This window comes from Hyposmocoma kahamanoa, unplaced genomic scaffold (genome assembly GCF_003589595.1).
Source record: "Hyposmocoma kahamanoa isolate Upper Pololo Valley unplaced genomic scaffold, ASM358959v1 210, whole genome shotgun sequence".
NCBI classification, from domain to species: Eukaryota; Metazoa; Arthropoda; class Insecta; order Lepidoptera; family Cosmopterigidae; genus Hyposmocoma; species Hyposmocoma kahamanoa.
The window spans coordinates 7,960,989-7,969,785 of record NW_020653731.1 but is presented as its reverse complement, the minus strand read 5'-3'; the positions used below and the strand labels follow the sequence as shown (position 1 = coordinate 7,969,785).

At 35.9% G+C, this 8,797-nt stretch overlaps 1 protein-coding gene across 1 annotated transcript in view; it reads left to right on the top strand.

Moving 5' to 3' along the window:
• The first annotated feature begins 728 nt into the window (after positions 1-728).
• LOC113227356 (zwei Ig domain protein zig-8-like) overlaps positions 729-8,797 on the top strand; it is a 277,455-nt gene continuing 269,386 nt past the window's right edge. The window contains exon 1 of the mRNA XM_026460248.1: positions 729-797. The gene's annotated coding sequence lies outside the window, so the exon portion shown is untranslated. The remainder of the gene's footprint in view (positions 798-8,797) is intronic.

Below are 8,797 nucleotides of genomic sequence, written 5' to 3'. Positions count from 1 at the left end.
GTGGGATTTATCATGTTATTGTGGACAGCCAGTTTTAATAAGCCGCCATTATTCGCCACCGCTAAAACAAAGCCGGATTTTTCTGCTTAATTAACTTTCGTTGAAAATATTTCGTTGTATATTAAAAGTTTTTTTTTAATTACAACATCCCAAGGAGTTTTTGTTCCCGGTCTAATTATAAAATTTAGATTATCTATTGCTTATATTTTTGCTGTTTTATTTCAGAAGACGTTCGAAACATCTTTGAATTGTTTTTATTTTGCAAATTCCTTTTTTGTTGTGTTGTTCTAATTAAAATATTCCAATTATAACGTTTCACGTGCAACAGACAAACGAACACATACATTACCTACGTCTTGAACTTGTTCGGAGAAAATAAATGATTTATTATTATTATTATTATATGAATTGATTAGATATTTTATATATATAAAAATATGGAAATACTCTCAGGTTTTGAGAACCTATCGACCGCCTCGACCGCCAATAGATCGAGTGGAACGTCAAAATATAATTAAATTAAAATCTAAATGATAAAGTTTATTTTTCTCCACAAAAAGAACATTATTATAGATACGAATATTTACACTTTGCGTTATAGTATGCATATGTTTGTGAGAGACTGATGCCTAAACTAAACATAAAAATGCAACATAACTTCAAATTGAAGAAAATCCGATTTCAGACAAGTATGTATTTCACCTAGCCAATGTGGTTGTTCCAGGTGAGCCGGCGGGGTTTGGAAAATCAGAAATGCCACGCATTGACTTCGCTTCCTGTTTGTCGCACAAGCACAGGTATTTTTAAATTACAAATTTGAGTGTGTTGAAAGAAAAAGATGCATTCTCCACTTAAGTACCAAGCCTAAATTAGCCGTTATAACCTTTACAATGAAACAGGGTGCCTAAAATGCTGGAAGGCTCCCCCTTTCAATGACTAGGCTAATGCGTCGGACAAGTTAACTCCTGGATCTTAGGTCTCTAATATTGTTGAATATATTGATGTTGGTACCCGTTAGCAGACGGCAGATTATTGCAGACAACATTCTGAGTTATACCAATGAAATAATAATCAACTTACTTTCAGTCGGCTGTCCTACTATTGAGTACTAATGTTGTTCTGTAGCATTTTAAACTTGAAGTCTTTTGACCTTTTTGAAAATTGAAGCTTACACTATATTTCTTCAGTATTCTGTGTAAATTGCGTCATACTATTCACAAGTTGAAAAGAAATAAGAATTCAGTATTGTAAGTAGACCTATTCTTACCATTTATGTCATGCTCAGTAGCTTCTCCAGTATAATTGCGTCAATAAATAGATCGCAAAATCGAATCATTAAAATAATGATGGGATTCAACGTCACTGTAGCTAACGTTACCAGTTAATCAGACGCGACGTTAGATTTAACGTTTTACGTCTACGTTAAATTTGTGTAGGCTAAGAAATTGAATTTTTTGCCATATTTTGTGTTTCTCGAACAATATGAAGCGGATATTTTTAATATTCTACGCGAGCGCCTGTCATCCTCATCAAGCGTGTATCTTTGCTTTTTATTGAATTAAATTATGGTCATAAATTCTCCTGGCTTTATAAAGACCGCGTCAATATGGAGAGTCATCGATGATTCTCAATGCCTTCTTGAATCAATGGACCAATTTTAATGAGATTTGAGCGTTGTTTTTAGTAATTACTCACTAAATGGTTATCACTAATTATAGGTTCGTTACCACGATTTGAGTTATTTTTATTTTTTCGATATTTTGGAACGTTACAAGTCAACCAGTGATCATAGAGCGTGTACATTCTGTGGTAAGAACTGATAATTAGTGGTAATTATTTAAATTTGTTTTTATTTGTGACATGGCGTATTATGATATATTATAATGAATAATTGGATTAGTATTATTTAAACTTATTTTTATTTTATTATTATTTTTGTATTTAGGTATGTATTGAGTGATGTGGATACTTTTAATTTGCTTACACATAAAAACTGTGCCTTTCCGAATGTTGTCTTCAATCATATTTTTTCTGTGTAATCTGTTGGTGTTCTAAATGAACTTATAAAATAAATTATCATTGTTGTTCTCTGCTGGGTGAAACATTAAAGTTTTCAATGTAGCCTAGCTGGAGAATTGTAACTAATGGCCTAATTGGGGTAACGCTTGCTTTACATTGGAGATCTGCAATAATCTTATGTATTTCACGAAACTGTTCAAAAACTTTTCATTTACAGCCCTCATAGGACCAACATGGTAGACTATGGCATAAATTACTCACATAATTCCATTTCTTTAATCATGTAGACAAATTCTCAAAGCGATTTGAAACCCACAGTCAGTGTATCTTTACTTAGTACTTTTCAGCAATGTTTCCGTCAAATGCCATCAATTAATCTATCAAACTAAAAGCATCAAGAGCTAGTATTTTCCCTGATGCATTTCCGTTACAATATGAACTGACAACTTAAACGTTTGCCCGCGAAGCAGGTTCAAAGTGAATAAAGGCTACTGGTCCATGTGTCAAAAATTTGTCATATAATGAACGTTTGCATGTCTAGAACCCATTTGAATACTACACTCACATGTGGAGTTTTGTCACAAATCTATCAGTCACTTAACTAACCCATTAAAGTATTCTCTCATACGGACGATGCAATGCAGTAGTTGCTGGAAAATCTATTTACGTTTTCTTAAAATTCACCCATAACATCTGTGATTTTGTAGGTTCTCGATTCTAGACGTTAGACTTTGTCTACTGGGTACGAGATGATGGAAATATTTTGGATATCAATGAGCATATGATATCATCAACTCTTACCTGCTTACAAGTTAACTCAATGAGAGCTCAGATGACTGGTTGTTACTCTGGAACAGTTTTCCTTGTTCAGATGTAATACCGATTCTCAGATATATACTGGCAGCCAAAACTTTCACTTGATGGAAAGTATTGTCTTCGCCTTATATAGACAAGAGATCGTAAGACTTCAGTACCTTTAATTGTAGTGGTTCTCCTTATTATTAGTACTAGTTTTAGTAGTAGTAGAACTGCCACCAAGCAGTAAAGTGAGCATTATTGCGTTCCGGTTTTGAAGGGTAAGGGTGCTGGTGAAATTACAGGCACATAGAACTTGTCAAGGTGATGGGCGCAGTGAGTGCTCCGCAAATCGAGAGATATTTACTATTTAAGCTGCCTCCGTGGCCGAACGGTTACCATGCTGGACTCACGGACTGCCACGCAGCGGTCCCGGGTTCGATTCCCGGACCGGGAGAAATATTTGTATGGCCTACATTTCTTTCTCTCGTGACTTTGGGTGAAATTTGTGGATGTCTATGTGTGTGTCCATGGCAACCGCGACACAGGGTTTCCCTAGTATTATTATTATATATAAAGCTCTGAGCGGCTCTGCAACTGTTATGGACTGGAATGTCGCTTATCACCAGGCGCATGACTTGTTCGTCCCGGCACTTGGTATCATAAAAAAAACTTCGCTCTGGAACACAATATAACGTCGCATTTCGGTAAAAGTAGGTACGATAAGGGTAGCTACCCAGGCCGGGTTCTGTGCATACAGGAAAGCATCAATATATATTATAATACATTCATTAAGTTAATAAATTATTTCGAAACATTATAATAAGCACGAATAAGCTCGAACACGACACTTATGAGGTCCATAAAGGTAATCCTACAACGTGTATTATACATGTAACTTACTGTAATTAATGCTGTAATTGACACTTAAGGCTATTTGTTAACGCGCAATTATAACTGTTGATTTTGTTTTATTCATCATCATCGTCATTAGAGTCGAAAGATGTGTGACGGTGTGACCTCCTTACACCGTCATCTCACCTTTTTCTATCGCCTCTCTGCGCTTGTATCCTATCATTTTTTTTTATTTTACATGTATTTAAATTTTAAATTTGAATTGTCCCATTTTCCTTCACTTTCACATTTTATTTTCGTACCACGGTTACTTCTAGCTCGACCGCCACAACAGTCGGAGCTGATTAAAATTCCATCGCGTATAATCGCTAATTTTGGTTCTTTACTACGTTTACAATCATTAAATAAGCTAAATCATGTCTAATAATAAATAATAAATAACAGTCTACAGCCTTCACGTACCTATCTATATCTGTAATTCAGTTACTCGGCCCATTTACGGCCCTTTCTTTTAACTTTACTTTTTTAATAAATTTTGTGGACCGGAAGTTTCCCGTTTCATTGCCGTGAACCTGTTCACGGCTAGTTAGGGTTACAACCCTTTCAGATGTTCACTGCTGCTCATATGACTCGTCCTAAGATCACCATAACTCTTTTCCTCGTGTAACCTTCAACAGGTCATCGGTCCACTTTGTGGGTGATCTACCCACGCTGCATCTTCTGGTACGCGGTTGCAACTCAAAAACTCTTTGACTCCATCCGCAATCTGTTCTGTGAGTATTGTGTCCCACTCAGCGCCACTTAACTTTTGAAATTCTTTGGGCTATGTCGGTTACTTTGGTTCTTTTGCGGAAATCATCATTTCTAATTCGATATCGCAGTGAAACTTTGCGTGACCTTGAGCCTTCTTATGAGGCCCACAGTGAGCGACTATTATTTATTTCATTACTCTTCCTGCAATGATTCTTTGTACGACATAATTTTTCTTAAAAATAGATATTGTAAATGAAACATAAAACATATTTACTTCAAGTAAAAAAATAAAACAATTTCTCATTTCATACTATGTAACGGTGTCTCTCATTTCCAATAACTCTCTCATTATTATGTCACCTCAGGGAAATTTTCTGCCTTACTTATTTGTTTCTTAGCAGACTTGTATCATTTTCTGTAATGGAAAATTTATATCTTATTGAAATATTTTACGTGGAAAAACCTTTATTTTTGGGCTGTGTGTAAAAGAAAACAAAGAAGCAAAGTCAACTGTTGATCATTGTGATCATAACAAAAAAGTTAAACAAAGATCATTCGAAACTTCCATAAAATATCCAGTTGATCGACTTAACTCGACATTTTTGATGCATTCTGTAATCAGTCTGTAATCAAAACACTGTAACTTAAACAACTGTAACATTCAGATAGGAAAGTTTCTCCGTTAGTCCATTAGGACTCCGCTCTAGAGCTCCGTAATACTACGTGATTCATAATTTTAAGATTATTACAGACAGAGGAAAATTGTTAAATAAATTCATGTACCTGTGGCTATAATCTAACTCTACAGCAAACATATTTGTGAATACTACACCTTCGTTGTTTCTGTACCCTACATACATTTTGTATAAATTGGGCTTAACTCTTAAGTCACCATGGGGTGCGCTGCTTCTTCAAATTGGGTCCCCCATCACTTGACAGATTGAGGGGCGGCCGTTATTCAATCAACCAATTTATTGACACAATAGTTTCTATTACTCGACCAAATTGAAGCATCTATAGAATGCAATGTAAACGTAATGAATTTAGAGGGTAATGTAAACAATGTAAGCTTCATAGTGTCAAGATAACAGCTTATTTCTGCCGATTGATTTAGAGGGTTCCTAATCAAAATTCAACCTAGTTTTATTTAATCAATATGATTGGATATTCTAATCCGCTAAATTTAAGTAAGGCTCTGGTATGATTGTGATAAGAATTAATATTATATAAATGTTAAAGTTTATTATATTAAACTATAATAAATACAAGCCCCAATAGAAAGGTTCAATCGTTATACTGACTGTGGGCAAGAGCACTCAATACCACTTATAAAACCATAAGTCCTTTAACTAGGCGACCGTATTCTACGCAGTTGTCTGTCTTTTATTTAGCCAAAAGCTTTTCTTCCCGTTTCAGCTGCGAGGTGTTGCTATGCATAACAGTAAAAGTCTAAAATAACCATTATAGCAAATAAAAACCAACACCCTACTTAAAACTCATGTGACCAGACCACTACGCAAAAAAAGCCTTTAATATCAGCTGCTACCGAAACTTGGCCACTGGCTTGGCCCACTTGGCAAAGTATACCGGCCATGTTTCACTTTTATATCCCTCTGTCTAACTATATATACATCGTCTTGGCATAGAGTGTCAATTATTCTTATTTGCTTTTAGATTAGTAGTGTTATTGGGTTAGATTTTATTTGTTAATGGGTTATTATTCTATTTTTAAGGACTTAAGTAGCTGTAGACAATAGCAATACAACATTATCGCCATTTTCATTATCAGTACCGTTATTAACGACATTATCATGGTCATCCACGACATTGTGATTATCGAAATCATCATTGTCATCGTAATTAACCACATTATTATCATCGCCATCGTAGATCGTAGACTAAGTTGTTTAGCAAATCTAATATTTTCAATGTTTAATATCAGCTATTTGTACTACCGAGTACGAACCAATATTATTTTATTTGTACTCAGTTGAGTACTAAGTGCTACTACTACTCTAGTAACTACTGTGTTACACGCGGGCACTGATACAAGTAGTCACTCTAGTATCACATCTAGCACTGGCTAGAGCTGCGTTGTAACGACATACTCATCCGTGCGAAAACCGATGTTGGGTGACGTACGTGATACTAGAGTGACTACTTGTATCAGTGTCCGACGTGCCGTAGCGCAAACCAATGGAACAGGAAACAGTTACCGCTGAGCTGTTAAATTTATTCCTTAATCGGTTCCTTCGTCACCCTTGGGAAACTTCTCGAGCTCGCTATGAACTCACAAGAGGCTGTTTTTGTGACTGGAAATTTAAAATAATTAAATTCATTTTCCTCCTTAAGAACTAAAAATATTTTCTCTATATAAAGGTAACTTCATCGTAGAGAAAAACAAAATGGGAAATAGATCTCTAACTCCAATGTTCAGTAACCTAGTTTAAACTTACGCAACTGTAAGATGTTTATTTAGTACCTATACGTATTTATACATGGACAGAATCAAGTACGAGTGCCAAAGGATTAGGTTTGACTCTTCGTGTAAATTTGTTTATTGGGTTACATCTACTGTTTGTACAGGAGCACACAGGGTGTCAACTTAATTTTATCTCATTCTTAGGGTAATTTCGTACATGAAAACAAAGTCAGCTGTTACATACTAAATGTTTATAACCTTTGACCAAAATATACGAAACACTCGGTTTTTTATTGCGATTTCACAGGGGTCCCTGATAAACAATAAGTTGTTCGTATTATGGATGGGTGGAATCACCCCCTTAGGGTGAATCGCAATTAAGATAACACCTTGTCGAAATAAACAGAGGACGTTACAAATATATGGGTCTCGGTACTTTATTCACGTTAAATCTAATAAATGGTGAATTGTACATAAATAGAAAGATAACTGAATCGTGCTCTCATTTATTTATTTCATCCAGGCTTCCGATCCCTTGTACATAAAAGTATAGTTAGTAGTTAGATAAATAGCTAGCGCAGAGTAACGGTGGATATTTTTAATGAAACAGTTTAGTCTATTCGAACTGGCTAAAAGGAACAATGACTCCTAAATTCAAATTATGCATTTTGGACCAAGAACCACTAAAAAGTGTCGAATGTTTGTTTATTTCCATTTTCTACAAAAACTTTTTGTGTTAACCCATATAAATGCTATAGACAGCGCCAATACTGTCCAAGAATATACGAAGATCACGGTTTACATGGCGTACTTTGTGAAGCTCATCTTTCATTATCCTCCAGTATCACACATCGTCTCACAGTCATCGTTTGAATTGCACTGCACTGCTGGTTAGAACCATCTGAAAATCTTCGGCTGAAGTCTATTTAAAGACTTCTGGATCAGCCTTGGCATTTAGTGTCCAGGAAGAAGACTAAGGTAATTTGGATGTAGTTTTAGTGATGTATTTTTTTTTAATAACACACACACTCAACATAGCCCCGCACTTGGGAAACCCTGTGTCGCGGGTGCCATGGACACACACATAGACAACCACAAATTACACCCAAACTCACGAGAGAAATAAATGTAGGTCATACAAATATTTCACCCGGCCCAGGAATCGAACCTGGGACCTCTGCGTGGCAGTCCGGCATGGTAACCGTTCGGTCACGGAGGCAGTTCAATATTAAGTTAAGTATTAAGATAAGGTTGAGCTAATCGGTAAGATAAGGTAAGGTTGCAACAACACAGACGCATCCGTAACGGGGCGTGGCACAATGCATAGCCAAAAGTGGGTGAGGCGGTGTGCGACAATGGTTTGTTATTCTATAATTGGCTAATTTATTCATTATGCAATGCGGTGTCGGTGTATGGCTGTTGGTAGCCCTCAGCCGTGCGAGCAAATTTGTAAAATTGCGGACCATGGGAAGCTATAAGAATTCTGATGGTAAATTGTGGTGTTAACAATTACAGTTAAGCCTAAATATAGCATTTTATATTATTACGGTTCCCTTTTGCAAGTGCGTAGTACAGTCAAGAGCAAATATTGTACCATTCTTATTTAAGTGGCATCAAGTTTAATTGAAATCTCGAGTGGTGCCCAGCGCGCTCTTGGCTATATATGTCCACAGGTAACTTTTGAAGTGTTGCCATAATGGTCCCACATACGGTGGGGTTGACGGTTGTCAATTTATAAGCGGAAAATTTTAGTTTTCACGTATTTCTTTGGAAAAGAAGTAAAAAACATAGAAATACGTTGGAAATAAAACTATTTGTCAGATCTAAAACGCTTATATTTGTTTTTTCACCGCGGCCGTAACGGTTATTTGTTTGGAAAAAGAAATAAAATTTAAATCCGAAACATTTTATTTCCAATACGTAACAACCGTATGATAATTTACTTTGAAGATA